Raw genomic sequence first — 21,110 nt, forward strand, 5'->3', positions numbered from 1 at the left:
GAAACTCAGCAGGTTCAGCAGCATCTGTGGAGAGAGAAAGAGAGTTAACATCTGGTGTGACCCTCCTTTTTTTTTTAAAGAACATTTTTTAATTGACTGGCATAGATTTTAGGACCTACCAGCTTATTCAGTTAACTGCTACAATGGTAAGGATTCGTTAGCAGTTTCACACACTCTCTCCCCAACTCTGAATGACACTGGTCTTTGCTCAATCCAACTCTGCTCAATCCACCCGACCCAGCCACTGACAAGATCCAGTTTCATAAGATATGACATGGAGGATATTCCAGACCTTTGGGTATAGGCAGGCACCAGGCCCCAACCTGACTGATGAAGCCATTAAAATTTGCAAGGTTCAAGATAAGCATGCACACGGGTTTCGGGGTACAGAGGATTGGCTGTCTCCAGGTCAGTCTGGAGCAGGAGCATGGCACTGCATTGATCTTCTGTATTCAATTTCTGAGCAAGTACAGAGAAGACACAGACAACCATTGCAAAAATCAAGTCTAAATTTGCCATCTCACCAAGACAAATAGAACTGAATGAGGCAAAGTTAAAATTACACAACACTAGGTTATAGTCCAACAGGTTTATAGAGTCATATACATGTACAGCATGGAAACAGACCCTTCAGTCCAACCCATCCATGCCGACCAGATATCCCAACCCAATCTAGTCCCACCTGCCAGCACCTGGCCTGTATCCCTCCAAAAGGTTTATATGGAAGCTCTAGCTTTATAGCAAAGTTCTGTGTCTTCTGGTCCTGCTCCACAACAACCTGAAGAGGCACTGCCTCAATAGCTAGTGCCTCCAAATAAACCTGTTGGACTATAACCTGGTGTTGTGAGATTTTTAACTTTGTCCACACCAGTCCAACACCGGCATCTCCAAATCATGAACGAGGCAAGGTAGTGTAAGGGCTATAAATGATTAGGGTTCACTCTAACTATTATCTGCTGGCAGAATTGTTAATAACTTTTGAATGGAGCATTCACAGATCTGTGCTGACTTTTCGATACACATGGTGAATGACCCAGGGGAGTGGAAAAGGAATGGCACAAGGGCAAGCCCTCATCATACTCTCCAACTCCCTGAGAATGCCATACTTTACCAGTTCAGCCCTCCCATCACATATCCGATTTTCATTGCTTCACTATTAGTGGCTGTGCCTTCCATTACTTAGACTCTTTAGCTTTGGAAATTCAAATCCCAAATTCTAAACCTTAACAAACCCCAATTGGGTGACACGGTGGCTCAGTGGTTAGCACTGCTGCCTCACAGCACCAGGGACCTGGGTTCAATTCCCACCTTGGGCAACTGTGTGGTGTTTGCACATTCTCCCCATGTCTGCGTGGGTTTCCTCCCACGGTCCAAAGATGTGCAGGTCAGGTGAATTGGCCATGTTAAATTCCCTGTGGTATTGGGGGGAGTGGGTCTGGGTGGGCTGCTCTTTAGTGTGGACTTGTTGGGCTGAAGGGCCTGTATCAACACGTAGGAAATCTAATCTAAAATCTCTCTCCTCTTTTAACAATGTATCTTCAAACCTAACTCTGTGACTAAGCTCATCATCACCTCTCCTCATGTTTGTTTAGATGAGTGAGAATTTTGTCTGATCACACTGCTTTGCAGCTCCTGAGGGAATATGTTCAAGTAAAAGCTGTTGGACTATAAGCCGGTGTGGTCTGATTTTCAAGTCGTGAAGTACTGATAAGGAAAAAGGCTTGGGCAGAAAACTACTCATCATTTTCAATACCGCACTCTACAAGTGGTCTATTAATTTTAAAAACACGGACATACTATTAACTATATGAGCAGTACAACTTTTATAAACGACATGAAGTCTTCCTCTACCTTGTCTAGCGTAATGATGTTATTTCTATAATTTCTATAATTCAATAAGCCTCCAGCCCTCGGAAGAATTAAAACCCCTCAATATCAGTTTGTATACTTGAGCTCCCTTTAGATTAGTGAAGGGGAAGTTTGTCACAATATGTGCAGTGAGGATTTTTTCCCTCCAGTCCATCCTGCTGTACATGCCCCAACATGCCCCAATGTGCACATTGCCTTGCAGTGATGAGAAAAACTAACAGGAGCGAATTATACCAACGCGTTCCGTTCATTTTAAACAATTATGTAGATACACAGCATGGCTTCAAAGCCAATTAGTTGGATAAACAATGGTGAAATGTTTCCTTGAAATCAATCGGACTGTTGCAGAGGATCATTACTGCACATTATGAATATATCACTCCGGTCTGATGTGGCATTTCCAACAGGTACCAGTTTGTTAATTTAGAAGCGACTTAAAAACCCAAATATGGACATTATTTCACGGAATATGTGCACTCATTTTCATGAGTGCTTCTCAAGTGTCTACTGGATTTCAATGTCTGAATTCTTTACATGTCTCTGCCAGATAGCAAGCGAGATATTCAACAAGAATAAACTGATACTGGATCGAAGTCGCTAATCTCTCGAATTGTGTTTTTTACTGCTGTACGAATTCAAATATTCTTTTCTCCAAGAGAACGGTGTGAACTAACTCCCTTCTCTCTCTCATTACCTTTCTCCTGTTTCCTCACGGACTGTGCTGACATCAATTTTGAAACCTGTATTTCATTCAATCCTGAGCAACGTCTGGAGCCAGAAATTCACGTGGATTTTTGTCAATTCCTTTCCAGTTTGTGGCCCAGCTCCGCCACTCCCCCTGGTTAATTGGTGCGGAAACCCTCCTTTAACTCTTTGCCTGCTGCTCAATCCCTTTCGACCTTTCCGTTTTCGACAGGCTTCTTCGGATGGGACTGTGAAAATACATCCTTTCCCCTGGACCACCACGATTCCACAACCGAACTGGGGGAGGGGGGGGTGCGGTTTATAACTGATCTGAGTTGCCTCTGACTGACCTGCATCTTTTCTGGTCTTCTAAAAGTAGGAAACCCACGCAGTAGCTGAATACTAGTCACCGAGTTTTCCAGGTCCACAGCACAAAAAAAAGGGCTATTTTTCATTTGACTTATTGTTGTCACATATACTGAGATGCAGTGACAAATGCTGTTCTGCGTGGCCCAAGTCTGTAATGTAAGAAAATGCACCTAAAAAGATCTAACAAACAACACTTGTAATAATGATTTTATAATCTAATCTCTTAGTGACATTAAGGTCAGAGGTCACATGACATTAGGTTATATACCAACAGGTTTATTTGAAATCACAAGCTTTTGGAGCACTGCCCCTTTGTCAGATGAAGAGAAGCACACAGGCATAGAGTTTATAATGTGGAGGTAAATCACATGACACTGGAGGGTAACTAAGGAGAGAATACAGCCCCTCAAAGATCAGCAAGGCGCCCTTTGTGTGGAGCCGCAGGAGATGGGGGAGATACTAAACGAGTATTTTGCATCAGTGTTTACTGAGGAAAAGGATATGGAAGTATAGAATGTAGATGTGACATCTTGAAAAATGTCCATATTACAGAGGAAGAAGTACTGGATGTCTTGAAAGTGGATAAATCCCCAGGACCTGATCAGGTGTATCCGAGAACTCAGTGGGAAACTAGGAAAGTGCTAGGTTCCTTGCTGAAATATTTGTATCATCGACAGTCACAGGTGAGGTGCCGGAAGACTGGAGGTTGGCTAACGTGGTGCCATTGTTTATGAAAGGTGGTAAGGACAGGCCAGGGAACTATAGACCAGTGAGCCTGATGTTGGTGGTGGAAATCCAAAGGGACAAATTGTGCATGTATTTGGAAAGGCAAGGACTGATTAGGGATAGTCAACATGGCTTTGTGTGTGGGAAATCATGTCTCACAAACTTGATTAAGTTTTTAGAAGAAGTAACAAAGATGATTGATGAGGGAAGAGCGGTAGATGTGATCTATATGGACTTCAGTAAGGCGTTCGACAAGGTTCCCCATGGGAGACTGATTAGCAAGGGTAGATCTCATGGAATAAAGGGAGAACTAGCCATTTGGATATAGAACTGGCTCAAAGGTAGAAGACAGAGGGTGATGGAGGGTTGTTTTTCAGGTTGGAAGCCTGTGACCAGTGGAGTGCCACAAGGATCAGTGTTGGGTCCACTACTTTTTATCATTCATATCAACAATTTGGACGTGAGCTTAAGAGATGTAGTTAGTAATTTGCAGATGACACCAACATTGGAGATGTAGTGGACAGTGAAGAAGGTTACGTCAGATTACAATGGGATCTTGATCAGATGGGCCAATGGGCTGAGGAGTGACAGATGGAGGTTAATTTAGATAAATGCGAGGTGCTGCATTTTGGGAAAGCAAATCTTAGCAGGACTCATACACTTAATGGTAAGGTCCTAGGGAGTGTTACTGAACAAAGGGACCTTGGAGTGCAGATTCATAGCTCCTTGAAAGTGGAGTCACAGGTAGATAAGATAGTGAAGAAAGCATTTGGTATGCTTTCCTTTATTGGTCAGAGTACTGAGTACAGGAGTTGGGAGGTCATGTTACGGTTGTACAGGACATTGGTTAGGCCAATGTTGGAATATTGAAAGAGTTCAGAAAAGATTTACAGGAATGTTGCCAGGGTTGGAGGATTTGAGCTATGGGGAGAGGTTAAATAGGCTAGGGCATTTTTCCCTGGAGCATCTGAGGCTGAGGGGTGACCTTATAGAGGTTTATAGAATCATGAGAGGCATGGATAGGGTAAATAGATATAGAATCCCTACAGTGTGGAAACAGGCCCTTCAGCCCAACAAATCTACACCAACCCTCCGAAGAGTAATCCACACAGACCCATTCCCCTCCATTTACCCCTGACTAATACATCTAACCTTCACATCCCTGAACACTATGGGAAATTTAGCATGGCCAATTCACCTAACCCACACATCTTTGGATTGTGGGAGGAAGCCGGATCATCCGGAGGAAGGGTTTAGAGGGATATGGGCCAGGTGCTGGCAGGTAGGACTAGATTGGGTTGGGATGAGTTGCACTAAAGGGTCTGTTTCTGTACTGTACATCTCTATGACTCTATGTGAATGGTTTGGAGAGGAAGTTGCAGGTAGTGGTCTTCCCATTTACCTGTTGCCCTTGTCCTTCTAGATGCTAGTGCTTGTGGGCTTGGAAGGTCTGCCAAAAATGTCTTCGTGAATTCCTTCAATATATCTTGTACATCATACATGCTGCTGCTACTGAGCATCGGTGATGGAGTGACTAAATGTTTGTGGGTGTAGGACAAATCAAGCGGGCTGCTTTATCCTGGATGGTGTCAAGCTTCTTGAATGTGGTTGAAGCTGTGCTAATCCTGGCAAATGGACTCCTTTATGCAACATTTCTTTCACATGTGGCCTTAATGACAAGCCAGTCACTTTGTGGAATTTCAGTCTTTTGTCCAATAATTGGCTGTAATGTTGTCAAGATTTGAGAGGCCTTGACAGAAAATAAACTAAACATCACTGAACCAAGAGCGATTTGTAGCATTGCTGATGACACCATCGAGTCATGGAGTCTTAGAGTCAGAGAAAAGTACAGCACAGAAACAGACTCTTCAGTCCAACTCATCCATGCTGACAAGTTATGCCAACCTAATCTAGTCCCATTTGCCAGCACTTGTGCCATGTCCCTCTAAACTTTTCCTATTCATGTACCCATCCAGATGCCTTTTAAATGTTATAATTGTACCAGCCTTCACCATTTCGTCTGGCAGGTCATTCCATACATGTACCACCCTCTGCATGAAAACAATTGCCCCTTAGGTCCCTGTTATATCTTGTCCCTCTCATCCTAAACCTATACCCTCTAGTTCTGAACTCACTGACCCCAGGGAAAAGACTTTGTCTATTTATCCTATCCATGCCTCTCATGATTTTATAAACCTCTATAAGGTCACCCCTCAGCCTCTGACACTCCAGAGAAAACAGTCCTAGCATATTCAACCTTTCCCAATAGCTCAGATGTTCCTACATCCTTGTAAATCTTTTCTGAACTCTTTCAAGTTTCACAACATAGGAAGAAGACCAGAATTGCAAGCAATATTCCAAAAGTGGCCTAATTAATTTCCTGTAGAGCTGCAACATGACCTCCCAACTCCTATACTCAATATTCTGACCAATAAAGGAAAGCATACCAAATGCCTTCTTCACTATCCTATCTATATATGACTCTACTTTCAAGGATCTATGAACCTGCACTCCATGGTCTCCTGGTTCAGCAACACTCCCCCAGACCTTACCATCACATGTATAACTCCTGCTCTGATTTGCTTTTCCAAAATGCAGCTCCTCACTCTTATCTGAATTAAACTCCACCTGCCCTTTGGCCCATCTGATCATGATCCCGTTGTAACCCAAGGTAACCTTCTTTGCTGTCCACTACATTTGGTGTCATCTGCAAACTTACATAACTGTACCTCCTATGTTCACATCCAATTACTGATGATCAAGAGTAGACTGATGGGGCAGTGGTTGGCTGGGTTGGATTTGACCTGTCTTTTACGTACAGGAAGTAACTGAGCAATATTTCACTTTGTTGGGTAGATGCCAGTGTTGTTACCGTATTAGAACAGATTGGCTCGGGGAGCAGCAATTTCTGGAGCACAAGTCTTCAGTAACATTGCCAGCATGTTGTCAGGGCCCAGAGCCTTTGCAGCATCATATGCCTCCAACCCTTCCTTGGTATTACGTGGAGTGAATCGAATTCGCCAAAGGCGGGTGAATATAAAATGCTGGAGACCACTGGAGGAGGCCGAGATAGATTATCCGCTTGATACTTCTAGCTGAAGATTGCTATGAATGTTTCAGCCTTATCTTTTACACTTGTGTTGGAATCCCACAACACCTGCTACAGATCCAGTCCAGCAACAATATCCTTTCGACCTCAACAAGTGTTGGTGCTGGGTCAAGAGTGTGGTGCTGGAAAAGCACAGCAGGTCAGGCAGCATCTGAGGAGCAGGAGAATCAAAATTTCAGGCAAAAGCCCTTCATCAGGAATGTGGCTGTGAGCCAAGGGGTTGGAGTGATAAATGGGAGGGTGGGTGCGGCTGGAGGGAAGGTAGCTGGGAATGTGATAGGTGGATGGAGATGGGGGTAATGGTGATAGGTCAGAGAGGAAGGTGGAGTGGATATGTGGGAAGGAAGATGGACAGGTAGGACAGGTCATGAGGGTCGTGGTCCATCTCCACCAACCGTGATCGATTCAATATTGACATCTTCTACAAACCCACCAAATCTCACAGCTACCTGGATTACACCTCCTCCCGCCCTATAAAACCACAATCCCTTATTCCCAGGGATGGTTAGAACTGGGATAAGGTGGGGGGGAGGGGAAATGAGGAAACTGGTGAAATCCACATTGATGCTGTGTGGTTGGAGGGTTCCGAGGCGGAAGATGAAGCGTTCTTCCTCCAGGCATCAGTTGGTTAGGAAGTGGCAATGGAGGAGGACCAGGACCTGCATGTCCTTGGCGGAGTGGGAGAAGGGGTTGAACTATTCGGCCACAGGGCAGTGTGGTTGGTTGGTTGGTGCGAGTAGGCATCCTGGAGATATTCTCTAAAGTGATCTGCGAGTAGGCATCCTGTCTCCCCAATGTTGAGGAGACCACATCAGGAGCAACAGATACGGTAAATATATGGAAGTGCAGGTGAAACTTTGATGGATGTGGAAGGCTGCTTTGGGGCCTTGGATGGAGTTAAGGGGGATAGGTGTGGGTGCAGGTTTTGCAATTCGCGAAGGGAATGGTCTTTATGGAAAGTGGATAGAGGTGGGGAGAGAAATATTTCTCTGGTGGTGGGGTCCATTTGCAGGTGGCGGAAATGGCAGAGGATGATGTGATGTATTGGGAGGTTGGTGGTGGGGTAGAAGGACAGGGAGTTCTGTTTTGTTGTGGTTGGAGGGATGGGGTTCGAGGGCAGAGTTGCAGGAAGTGGATGAAGTGTGCTAGAGAGCATGATCAACCACGTGGGAGGGGAAATTGCAGTCTTTAAAGAAGGAGGCTATCTGTTGTGTTCTGTAGTGGAACTGGTCCTCCTGGGAGCAGATACAGCGGAGACAGAGGAATTGGGATAAGGGATATTTTTACAGGAATTAGGGAAGGAGGAGGTGTAATCCAGGTAGCTGTGAGAGTCAGTGAGTTTGGAGAAGTTGTCAGTATTGAGTCGATCACCATTGATTTAGATGGACCGCTGCCCTCATGACCTGTCCTACCTGTCCATCTTCCTTCCCATCTACCTGCTCCACTGTCCCCTCTGACCTATCACCATTACCCCCACTTCCATCTACCTATCGCACTCTCAGCTACTTCCCCCCCAGGCCCACCCCCTCCCATTTGCCTCTCTACCCGTTTGGCTCACAGCTTCATTCCTGATGAAGGGCTTTTGCTGAAACATCAATTCTCCTGCTCTTCAGATGCTGCCTGATCTGCTGTTCTTTTCCAGCACCCCACTCTCAACTCTAATCTCCAGCATCTGCAGTCCTCATGTTCACCTTAGTATTGGTCCTGCTCAAAGCATTTCTGGTGATGGACATTGGAATCCCTTACCCAGAGTATATTCTCTGCTGTTTCCATGTTCAGTGCTTCCTCTAAGTCATGTTCAGCATGGAGGAGTACTTATCATCTGGGGCAGGGAAGGGGTGGCAGTACTTGGTAATCAGCAAGTATTCAGTATATTTGTCAAGTTTGACTAATGTCATGAGAATTCATGGTGTCCAGAGTCAATGTTGAAGACTGCCAGGGCAACTCTCCCCCAACTCTATACCACAAAGCCAACCTGTCCTGCTTATGGGGCAGAACATAGCCAGTGATGGTGATGGTGGTGTCCAGGTCATTGTCTGTCAGATATGATTCCATAAGTATGACTCTAACAGGCTGTTGCTTGACCAGTCTATGAGACAGCTGTCCCAAATTTGGCCCAAGTCCTCAAATGTTAGTGAGAAGGGCTTTGCTGGGTTGACAATTTTTGCCATTGTTGTTTCCGATACCAAGTGGTCTACCCAGTTTCCTTCACCTTTTGGTCACTTCATACAACTGACTGGACTACTAAGACATTTCTGCAGAGGGTATTTAAGAATCAATCACATTGAAGTGGATTTGGAGTCTAATGTAGACCAAGTGAGGATGGCAGTTTTCCTTCCCAAAAAGGACATGAGTGAACGTTAGTTATTTAGAATAATCAACAACGGTTTCAAGGTCATTGTTAGACTTTTAATTCCAGATTTTTACTGGATTCACATTCCACCATCTGCTATGGTGTGATTCAAATTTGGGGTCCCCTGGATATTACCTCATTCTCTGCATTACTCATCCAGCAACAATATCACAACCCTGTCACCTCCCCCCACATCCACAAAAATGTATTTACTCTCTCCATCACCATCACAGCAGTGCATAGTACAGCAAACGTTTTATTAACCAGCCCCTATGAGGCGGGAGTGGGGCGGTAGATTAAATATTTCTCTTGATCAAGAAGTCCACATAATGTAAAAACACACATTAAATAATAGAAATGTCATGCGGGGGGTGTACACATCACTGTTATACTTTATTTCCAGCATTAAGCACTGAAACAATAATGCATCTTTGTCTTAAATAAAACTTATCAGCAGGTAGCCTTCTCATTCTCAGATCATCAGCTGACGATTCGGAGATCGTGAGATCACCGAAATCACGAGAGTACAGTCAACCTTCGGTATACAATGTTTTGCCAATTTATTGAAAGTGCTGATTCATAAGGTGTCAGTTAAAACCACAGTTGCACACTGCAAGCAAACAAATTCACCAAAGCTCCCAAGAGAACATCTTCCAATTCTGTGGCCATGACCATCAAGAAGGGCAAGAGCTGTAGTTACATGAGACTACCACAACCTGCATGTTCCTTTACAAGTCATTCACCATCCTGTCTTGAAAACATTTTGCTGTTCCTTCAGTGTCACTGGATCAAACTCCTGGAATTCCCTTCCTAACAGCATTCTGGATGTACACATGAGGATTGCAGCAGTTTAACACATGAGCTCATTACCACTTTCTTTTTTAGATTAGATTCTCTGCAGTGTGGAAACAGGCCTTTCAACCCAACAAGTCCACACCAACCCTCTAAGAGTAACCCACACAGACTGATTTCTCTCTGACTAATGCACCTAACACTATGGGCAATTTAGCATGGCCAATTCACCTGACCTGCACATCTTTAGATTGTGGGAGGAAGCCAGAGCACCAAGAGGAAACCCATGCAGAGACGGGGAGAATGTGCAAACTCCATACAGACAGTCACACGAGGCTGGAATCAAACCTGGGACCCTGGTGCTGTGAGGCAGCAGTGCTAACCACTGAGCCATCGTGCCATCCCAAGAGAAATTATGGATGGATGAAAAATGCTGGGCTCACCAGTGAAGTCCACAAGTTCTAAATACATAAGAAAAGATTTAATTCTGGTGTCCGTTGATTTAGCTGATCTCAGCCAAATCAGCATTAAGTTTGACCATTATAATTGAATGCAGCTTCACTGGACAAAGAAAGAGAAATATTTGTCAGTTATTCCACTCTTGATTAATACCAGATTCTGCAAAGCCACATGTGAAATTTCTATGAGGAGATTATCGATAAAATGCCTTCACTGGCAAATTAGATTGCGTTTCCTCACTGGTTAGTGTGACATATGAAGAATGGTGACTTGAGTATGGGAGGTTGACGACCATGGGACTATATGTTTATTTTATAGATTTAGCTCTCAGTCCAATCTGCTGTCTCAAGTAGATAGAGTCATACAGCATGGAAACAGATTCTTCAATCCAAACAGTCCATGCCGACTATAATCCAAAACTAAAATAATCCAACCTGCCTATGCTTAGCCCATATCCCTCCAAATATATCTTATTCATGTACATATCCAAATGTCTTTAAACGTTGTAACTGCACCCATATTCACAACTTCCTCTGGAAATTCATTCCACATACAAACAACTCTCTGTGTAAAAAAAAATGCCCCTTATTATGTTTTTAAAACCTTTCTCCTCTCACCTTAAAAATATGGCCCTTAGTCTTGAAATCCCCCACTCTAGGGATAAGACACCTGTCATTCACCTTATCTCCCCCTCGTGATTTTATAAATCTCGATTAGGTCATTCTTCAACATCCTACACTCCAGTGAAAAAAGACTCAGTCTATCCAGTCTTTGCTTGTAACTCAAGCCTTACAATCCCAGCAATATCCCTGGTAAATCCATTCTGAACACTCTCCTGCTTAATAATATCGTGCCTATAACATCATGTTGAGGTTGTACAGGACAATGGTGAGGCCAACATTGAATTCAGCTCTTTTGTCCATGTTTGAACCATGGCTGTAATGAGGTCAGGAGCTTAGTTGTCCTGGCAGAACTCAAACTGGATGTCATTGAACAGGTTATTGCTGAGCAGGTACTGGTTGGTCGCACTGTTGATGACACCTTCGGTTCTTTTCTTGATCATCGAGAGTAGACTAATGCGGCAGTAATTGGCTGGGTTGGATTTTATGCTGCATTTTATCTACAGAACACACCTGGGCAACTTTCCACATTGTCAGATAGACACCAGCGTTGTAACTGTCCTGAACGAATTGGCGAGGGGAGCAGTAAGGTCTGGAGCACAAGTCTTCTATATTATTGAAAGAATTATTTTATTGTCAATTGTTACAGAGAGAAACAGTAAAATACAGTGAAAGTTTTTCCATTGTCACCTTCTGTGACTGAGTCTCTATCATGGATGATGTTGGGAATCAGACTGAAACTTTGTTTTGTTGCTTGTGCTAAGGCCTTTTTCGTTTTCTTCTGTACACATTGCTTTATTTGTTTATTTCTTCTTTTGTGAAGAAATGTTTGTGCTTTTTATTTGTTTACAGGATGAGGATGTCACAGCCTAGACTAGTATTTATTCCTATCCTGGCAGTTAAGAGTCAGTTAAGTTGCTATGGGTCTGGAGTCACATGTAGCCCAGAACAGGAAAGGATGGCAGCTTCCTTCCCTAAAGGACCTGAGTGAACCAGGTATAATTTGTTAAGCACATCAGAAGCCATACAGGGATATGTTACAATGACTAACTGTCATGTTAGCTGACTGCAAAATTAAACATCTGATCAATCAAGACAAGTCTGAGATCTGACTTGTCCAGTGTGACAACGCTCTGGGATCATAAAAACAAATGGAATAGTTTTTGGCTTATGAGGAAATATTTTCCAAGTGAATGGCAGCAGGCAAGAAAAGCAGCCTGGGCCAGTGAAGAATGGGTTAAAATCAACTAGGAGAAAGTGAGAACTGCAGATGCTGGAGATCAGAGCTGAAAAATGTGTTGCTGGAAAAGCGCAGCAGGTCAGGCAGCATCCAAGGAGCAGGAGAATCGATGTTTCGGGCATAAGCCCTTCCTCATTCCTGAAGAAGGGCTTATGCGCGAAACATCGATTCTCCTGCTCCTTGGATGCTGCCTGACCTACTGTGCTTTTCCAGCAACATATTTTTCACCAGTGAAGAATGGCCAGGTAAGATTTTATACCGATCCTTGCTTTTACGAGCTGAAAGAACAATGAGGTTTATTTGTTTATCTTGGCAACATCCTTCCCAATGATGATGGATAGTTACTGGATTTCATCACACAGGTCAGACCAGCCCAAGAGTGGCATCTAACTGCTGATATCCTGATTTTCTGTTCCAATATCTCCATTGAGATCCTGCAGTGTTTTTCACACATTGTACCATCTCGCAAATGCTTCAGCTCATGCATATGTATTTGAGCCTAGAGACCAAATGAATGCATGTGTTTAAAAAAAGCATAATTGATGGAGATAATAACATGTTCTACTGCATTAAAATGCATCACATTTCTATTTTCCCTGCCTTTCTTCCTCTGCTTCTGAACAGAATCTCCTCTCATTCTTGTATTCTTCTCACTTTAACTTACTCTTAGAACCCCTACAGCGTGGAAACAGACCATTCAGTCCAAAGAGTCCACACCAATCCTCCAAAGAGCATCCCACCTAGACTCACCGCCACCCACCCCACAATAACTTTGCATTGGGGCATGGATAGGGTAAATAGGCAAAGTCTTTTCCCTGGGGTCAGGGAGTCCAGAACTAGAGGGCATAGGTTTAGGGTTAGAGGTGAAAGATATAAAAGAGACCTAAGGGGTTCATACAGAGGATGGTACTTGTATGGAATGAGCTGCCAGAGGAAGTGGTGGAGGCTGGTACAATTGCAACATTTAAGAGGCATTTGGATGGGTATATGAATAGGAAGGGTTTGGACGGATATGGGCCGGGTGCTGGCAGGTGGGACTAGATTGGGTTGGGATATCTGGTTAGCATGGACAGGTTGAACCGAAGGGTCTGTTTCCATGCTATACATCTCTATGACTCTATTTCCATGGCTAATCTATCTAACCTATACATCCATGGTGAACTTAACATGGCCAATCACCTACCTGCATGTCTTTGGACTGTGGGAAGAAATCAGAGCACAGGGAGGTATGGAACAGGACCCACTCAGACACAGGGAGAATGTGTAACTCCACACAGACAGTCACTTGAGGCTGGGATTGAACCCGCATCCCTGGCGCTGTGAGGCAGCAGTGCTGACCACTGAGCCACCGTGCCACTCTGTTGCTTGGACCTCATTAATTTCTTGTCAAGAGTGCAGTGCTGGAAAAGCACAGCAGATCAGGCAGCATCCAAGGAACAGGAGAATCGATATTTTGGGCAAAAGCTCTTCATGATTCCTGATGAAGGGCTTTTGCCCGAAACATCGATTCTCCTGCTTCTCCTGCTTCCTACTGTGCTTTTCCAGCACCACACTCTCAACTCTCCAGCATCTGCAGTCCTCACTTTCGCCTCATTAATTTCTTGTTTCTTGACCACAGCTGGAAAATTCCTGAAGATCATGTTATCATATGAGGGGTTAAAGCATTCATGTTAAATTCCCCTAGCTATCATTTTAGCATAATTATAAACACATCTTTACGAAAATTATCAGGAGCATCATTTTAATCAACTGCATACGGTAGCATCTGTCACAAAAATGTTCAGATCTAAATTGCTTCCACTCTGGAAATCTCTCTGATGCATTTTAAGTTTCTTCCCATTTCCTTTCCCTTACTCTCTCCATTTTGGCTTTTTAGTTTTTCTTTTTCACTGTGTTTCCCGATAGTTATTCCAGTGAATAAAAGCAAAATGGGTGTGGACGCTGGAAATCTGAAATAAGAGTAGAAAGTGCTGGAGAAACTCAGCAGATCTGGCAGCATGTGTGGGGAGAGAATCAGTTTCAAGTGTGATCTGACTCCTTTTCAGAACTGAAAGTGTTTGGGAAATGGTGGTTTTCAGGCTATTGATGAAGGGAAAGAGGAAAGAGTGGAACTGACTGTGAAGGTGCCCAGAGGATAAGACAAAGGGGTTGAAAATTGAGTTAAGGAGGAATAGAGATGTAAAACCAAGGTAAATAAAGAGAGAATTACGTTGGACAAACTAACACTGTGTCTTTCTCCACATGTTCTGCCTGACTTTGTGTACTTCTCCAACACTTTCTCATCTTATTTTAGTTATTTCAGTGAATCGGCAATGGAGAAACTGCACCTTTACCCAACTAAAGAAGCAGAAGTGACCATGAGATTCATGGAGTTTTTCTCTCTTTGTGGCCTAATGAATTTTTTCACATTGTTCCATACCTCTATGCTGCCCCGCTCATCCAATGGTATTCCAAATCTCCCACTTGCCAAAGATGGAATTACTTGCCATTGCTAGAGTATCCTGGGATTGCTGGCACCTGCACCATCTTTGCCATCCGTGCAACCAGTCAAGTGTTCTGGCACAAATGACAACAGTAACAGCCTTGATATTATTAAGGATTGTGAGATCCTACATAGGTCCCATTGGATCTTTGGAAGCAGCCAGATGCATAAAAGCTTAGTGAAGCTGTGACCTTGATGGCCACCAGGGTAGGATGGCTATTCATTACTTCATAAGACAGGGTTCACTCCAGCAGCTGTGGTAGTTCTGTGACAGTCTCCCAGGACATGCTTGGTCTGAGCTGACGCTGTGCCTCACTCATCTGGAGGAAGTGACATCAGGAATAAAATACTCTGGGCCACCTGCAATTCCTGAGCACCCAGAGGGGACCTTCAGCTGCAGCCTTTTTACATGTTGGGTATCACTGGTCCTGGCCTTGCTGACACATCCGCTCCTCTTTTTTGCCTTATGCCTTCATTGCACCAGAGCAATAGCGATAATGCTGTCTTCTGTGGCTGGATCCATTGGTCACTCTTCCAATGGCCCTGTGTGGTGACTCAGACAAACTGAACAGGTCCTTAGTAATGTGAGCAGTCAATATTCCCACAACTCACAAGTGGTGACTATATAGAGTCCTCCTTACAGTGCGAGATGGAATACTCTGACAAGAAGGGCCATGGAATGTCTCCATATGGTGCTTTCACAATGGGCCTTATTCTGATAAATGCAGCACCAGTCACCTCACAAAGAAATTTAAGTGCTGCATGAATGGAGCACTTTTTTATTTGTCATTTCGACCAAATGCAACTGATACAGTAAAAACAAGACAGCGTTCCTCCAGGACCGAGGGTGCTACATGGATAGCACAACTACACAATCGTACATGGCACAAAGTACGTAAGAAGTGCAAAACACACAGGTTACAGTGTAACAGAAGAATGATAAATAATAGACATTTTTCTAGTAGAAATCTGAAGTCGTACAAAGAATTTCAGATGGGAAAGAGTTCGATCATACTGTGTTAAGGAACCTGATAGCTTGGGGGAAGAAACTGTTGTGCAGTCTGGCCGTGAGAGACCGTATGCTCCGGTATCTTCTGCCAAATGGCAGGAGGGAGAAGAGTTTGAGGGAGGGGTCTTCCACAATGCTCTTAACCTTTTGGAGGCAGCGTGTGGTGTAGATGTCTGTAATGGAGGGAAGAGAGACCCCAATGATCTTCTTAGCTGTCCTCATTATCCGTTGTAGGGTTTAACGAACTGAGACGGTGCAATTCCCTAACGAGGCAGTGATGCAGCAGCTCAGGGTATGCTCAATGAACCCTCTGTAGAATATGGTGAGGATGGTGGGGGGTCCGGGTGTGTGTGTGGAGGTGGGCTTTCCTCAGCCTGCACAGAAAGTAGAGATGCTGCTGGGCTTTCTTGGCTATGGAGCTTGTGCTCCCAGCCTCATATCACCCAGGTAAATCATCATTGCATTATTACATTTTTTTTATTAGATTAGATTACATTACATTACAGTGTGGAAACAGGCCCTTCGGTCCAACAAGTCCACACCGACCCGCCGAAACGCAACCCACCCATACCCCTACATTTGCCCCTTACTTAACATTACGGGCAATTTAGCATGGCCAATTCACCTGACTTGCACAACTTTGGACTGTGGGAGGAAACCGGAGCACCCGGAGGAAACCCACGCAGACACGGGGAGAATGTGCAAACTCCACACAGTCAGTCACCTGAGGCAGGAATTGAACCCGGGTCTCTGTGCCACAGTGCATAACACTTACAGTTCAAGATGATAAGACCTTTGTTTTGTATCCCTGTACAGTTTAAGAAATCTTGCTTTATCTTTACACTCTCTGGCCCACAACTACTCCCTCAAAAATGGAGAAGTTGGCATAGAGGAAAAAACCCAGTCTGGGTACAGTGGCAGCCATTTTTCATTCAGAGTTATAGAGTCGTAGAGTCATAGAGTGGACAGCATGGAAACAGACCCTTCAGTCCAACTTGTCCATGCCAACCAGATATCCCAACCCAATCTCGTCCCACCTGCCAGCACCCAGCCCATACCCCTTCAAACCCTTCCTATTCATATACCATCCAGATGCCTTTTAAATGTTGCAATCGTACTAGCCTCCACCACTTCAGAAAATTAATGGACCCAGCACCGACCCTTGCACATAGCATGGAAAGCAATGAAGGACATGCTTTGCCCTTTATTGGATTTCTCCCACTGATTTTCACAACTTTCTTGACAATTCCCATATCGTCCAGATCTTCTTGCCTTCTTCCCAAAAAATAATGACGGTGTGGTGGTTGGACTTCTCATTTAGCAGAAAGGTGTGCAGCCCTAGCAATAACCGATACGCACTACAGAAGCTGATATGGAATCCTATCAGGTAAAAGTATTGGCCCTTTTAATAACATGTGCTGTACTGTGTTAATTGTTCAATTCTACGCTGGAATATCATTTTACAAGTCAATGCCATCTGATTATACAAATTGGATTTATGAAATGACTGGTGCTGAACTTTTGCAAGCTCAGGTCCCACGAGGTCCAAGACTGAAATTTGTAAGTAAATTCTGAGATCCTTTTGTGTACACAAAAGGCACACATCCAAACTATTTGACATTCACTATGTACCTGTACTTACTGTACAGAGACTAAGAAATTACAGAATTCTCAAGACTTTGGCTTCTCAGATTCAATTCAGCAATCAGTGTCAGTCTCTCAGGCACACAATGTGTACAGGAAAATCACATCTAAATTATATTGCCAAATTTCACCATTGTTTGTGTATTTGGTATATAGATGTTCAACATTTCTTTTGAAATAAGGTGAATTTTTTTTTTCCTTGTGAGCTCCTACATCATTGTTCATCACCCTCTTGGCTTAGTTTAGCAGACTGGCACTTTTCTTTTGAAGCATGTTGATTACTCTTACTGTAAGAAACAACTGGGATCTACATGTCGATCTAGCCCACAGACTTAAACCCCCATCCTGGGTGAAACGATCTGATTTCTAAGGAATTCGGTTCAGTCTTGACCCAGTTCACTGGTGTGATTTTATTTGTTCTTGTCGTGGTGAGAGTTGTTGGAGCTGAAAACAAAAAACAAAGCTTTCATTTTCATCCCAGTTCTAACTATCAATCATCCTTGTTTCAAAGGCAAAAAGAAATTCACCCACAACACTCCCTGATCAAACACACCCAAGTCAGATTGTAGCACAGGTTATTGTTAGAGTTGGGCTCTCACAGTCTACTCCAGCAAAAACCTTCATACCTCAGTACAGCTACACAAGCGACTTAACTGGCCAATGCCAGGTTTTAGCCCGAGTTACTTTCCTGAGGCTCTTTCAAAATTAAATAAAATAAGGACCTTTATATTCAGCGTTTTCTTTCAAATCCAATTCTCTTTAAAATTAAATTGTCATTGTTTCAAAATCTGCTACAAATGTAATTTGTTTCATGGTATTGATTTGGGAAAATTGCAAAATGAATGGGTTCGGTTAGGTCACTTGTTATAAACTTCATCAAACTTTTGTGTTCAGTTCAGTGGGTGGCACGGTGACTTACTGGTGCTTCATAGTGCCAGGGATCTGGGTTCGATTCCTGCGTTGGGTGGAGTTTGCACATTCTCTCTGTGTCTGCATGGGTTTGCTCCAGTTTACTCCCACACTCCAAAGATGTGCTGGTCAGGTGAATTGGTGCATAGGGTTAGGTGCATTAGTCAGGGGTAAGTATAGGGTAGGGGAATGGGTTTGGGTGGGTTATTCTTTGGAGGGTCAGTGTGGACTTGTTGGGCTGAAGGGCCTTTTCCCATACTGTCAGGAATCTAATCAAGTCAATATCATCAAACAGAGTATCTGACAGGTGTCACAAGTGTACATTTATAATACAATAGATTTTGTAACAAACTCGGACCTTCCTTTGAAATGAACGAAAAGATGTTTTTAAAAATAGTTCTCAAAAGCACCTGACTTCTGTTGCGAATTCAATTGCAATTGGAATTGGACTGTACTTATCTTTAGACCAATCACATGAAACATTGATTGTGTAACCAACATTTAAACAAGAGTAAGCATAACCTTAGAGGTAATGACACCCCCGTAAGTGTAGATAGGTTTCCCTCGCTCACCAAAGCTGGAAGAATGGGAGCTCTCCAAATTACAGCTGAGACAGCTATAAAGATTATTATCTCAGCTAAACGGCAAAGGATGGGGCTACTTCTAGATCCGAGCTAACCTAATACCTAATACAGAAAGTTGATACAGATTGGAATAGCAATCAGATTGAATTTTGATCTACACAAAGGTATAGCTGGGAACCACTATTTTGTGCACAGACACCGAAGGAGAGAACCTGTTACTCAATTCCAGACACTATTCCCAGCCGAACTAATTAAGAATAGTATACAAGGGTTGCGTTTTCTCTCTGCATCCAGGAATTACAAAAGAAAGTGCCCAGAAATTATCCCTGTTCTGCTGGAAGAAAACCAGTTAAAATGACATGCTCGTTGTATCAACAAAGCGGTTCTATTTACTGATCCATCTACAGAGGAAAACTCTGACTATTCACCTTCAAGAGGCATCATATTTGCTGAAAATAAGCATTCGACATCAATCCTTCACTCCAGACAACTTACACTTCGACTACAAATTGCATGCCCACAATGATACCTTGAAGAACTTAATTGAATTCCATTTTATTTATATCCTTTATACATAATTGCATTTTCTGTGTGTGTGTGTTCAATTAGTAATTTTGACCTAAAATCATGGGAGCTGTACAGCACGGAAACAAACCCTTCAGTCTAACCTGTCCATGCTGAGCAGATATCCTTAATTAATCTAGTCTCATTTGCCAGCATTTGGCCCATATCCCCCTAAACCTTACCTCTTCATATAATCATCCAGATGCCTTTTAAATGTTATTGTACCAACCTCCACCACTTCCTGTGGAAGTTCATTCCAACATGCTCCAATCTCCATGTGAAAAAGTTGTCCCTTGGGTCCCTTTTAAATCTTTCTCCTCTCACTTTGAACCCATGTCCTCATGGACTCCCTGACCCTGCAAAAAAAAACTTGGCTATTTACCCTATCCGTGTCCCTCATGATTTTATAAACCACTAAAAGGTAACCCCCTCAGCTTCTAATGCTCCAGTGAACATAGTCCCAGCCTATTCACACTCTCCCTACCATTCCCTCCAAGTCTGGCAACATCCATGTAAATCTTTTCCAAACCTTTTCAAGTCTAACATGTTTCCTGTAACGGGGAGACCAGAATTGAATGCACTATTCCAAAAGTGAACTAACCAACATCCTGTGCAGCCGCGACATTACTCCCAACTCCTATACTCAATGCAATAAAGGAAAGCCTACTGAATGCTTTCTTCATTATCCTGTCTACCTGTGACTCCACTTTCAAGGAACAAGCACCTGCACTCCAAGTTGTCCATTTGGCAACACACCCCAAGACTCCACCATTAAATGAGTAAGGAGAAAGTGAGGACTACAAATGTTGGAGATCAGAATCAAAGAGTGTGGTGGTGGAAAAGCACAACCGGTCAGGCAGCATCTGAGGAGCAGGAGAATCGATGTTTCAAGCATAAACCCTTCATCAGGAATGGGATCATTTGGTTCAGTAGGCAGGAGCTGAGGAATAAGATGTGGCTGTGGTAGCGAGTCTGCATCAGGACGTGGCTGAAGAGCTTCAGGGCCAAGGAGATGATCTGGGGGGTTCACAGAAAGAGACTCACTGAGATCTTTATAGAGGGAGGAGGAGAACTTCTTCAAGGTAGGCGTCCTTGGAAGAGGTTTTGCAGTAACGTTATAATCAACTAGGAGAAGGTGAGGACAGCCGGTCAAGCAGCATCCGATGAGCAGGAGAATCAACGTTTTGGGCATAAGCACTTCATCAAGATGAAGCCATTCCTGATGAAGGGCTTATGCCCAAAACATCGATTTCTGGCTCCTCAGATGCTGCCTGTCCTGCTGTGCTTTTCCAGCACCACTCCCTTCAACATTAAATGTATAATTCCTTCCCTGATTTTCCCACCAAAATGCAGCACCTCACACTTATTTAAATTAAACTCCATCTGCCACTCCTCAGCCCACTGGCCGATTTGATCAAGATCCCTTTGTACTCGGTGATAACCTTTTTCATTGTCCACTACACTACCTATTGTAACATGCAGCAGATTCTTTTTCTAATGAAACTAACTTTTACCTTCTTTAAAACTAAAACTTTGCTGCTGATAATCATTACATTGAATTACACACATATTATGAACTGCCAGGCTCTAAGGAAATGCCTTATATATGGTCATGACAGACAGCCAATGTGATATCCGTAGTGTTACCCAAATTGTCAGCGCTGAAAATGTGTTGCTGGAAAAGCGCAGCAGGTCAG

General features: G+C 43.5%; 1 protein-coding gene across 1 annotated transcript in view; it reads right to left on the reverse strand.

Annotated features, from left to right (window-relative positions):
• eda2r (ectodysplasin A2 receptor) overlaps window positions 1-2,823 on the reverse strand; it is a 28,285-nt gene extending 25,462 nt beyond the window's left edge. The window contains exon 1 of the mRNA XM_043705266.1: window positions 2,564-2,823. The gene's annotated coding sequence lies outside the window, so the exon portion shown is untranslated. The remainder of the gene's footprint in view (window positions 1-2,563) is intronic.
• Window positions 2,824-21,110: the final 18,287 nt, after the last annotated feature.

The sequence above is a fragment of the Chiloscyllium plagiosum genome, chromosome 15 (assembly GCF_004010195.1).
Source record: "Chiloscyllium plagiosum isolate BGI_BamShark_2017 chromosome 15, ASM401019v2, whole genome shotgun sequence".
Lineage (NCBI taxonomy): Eukaryota > Metazoa > Chordata > Chondrichthyes > Orectolobiformes > Hemiscylliidae > Chiloscyllium > Chiloscyllium plagiosum.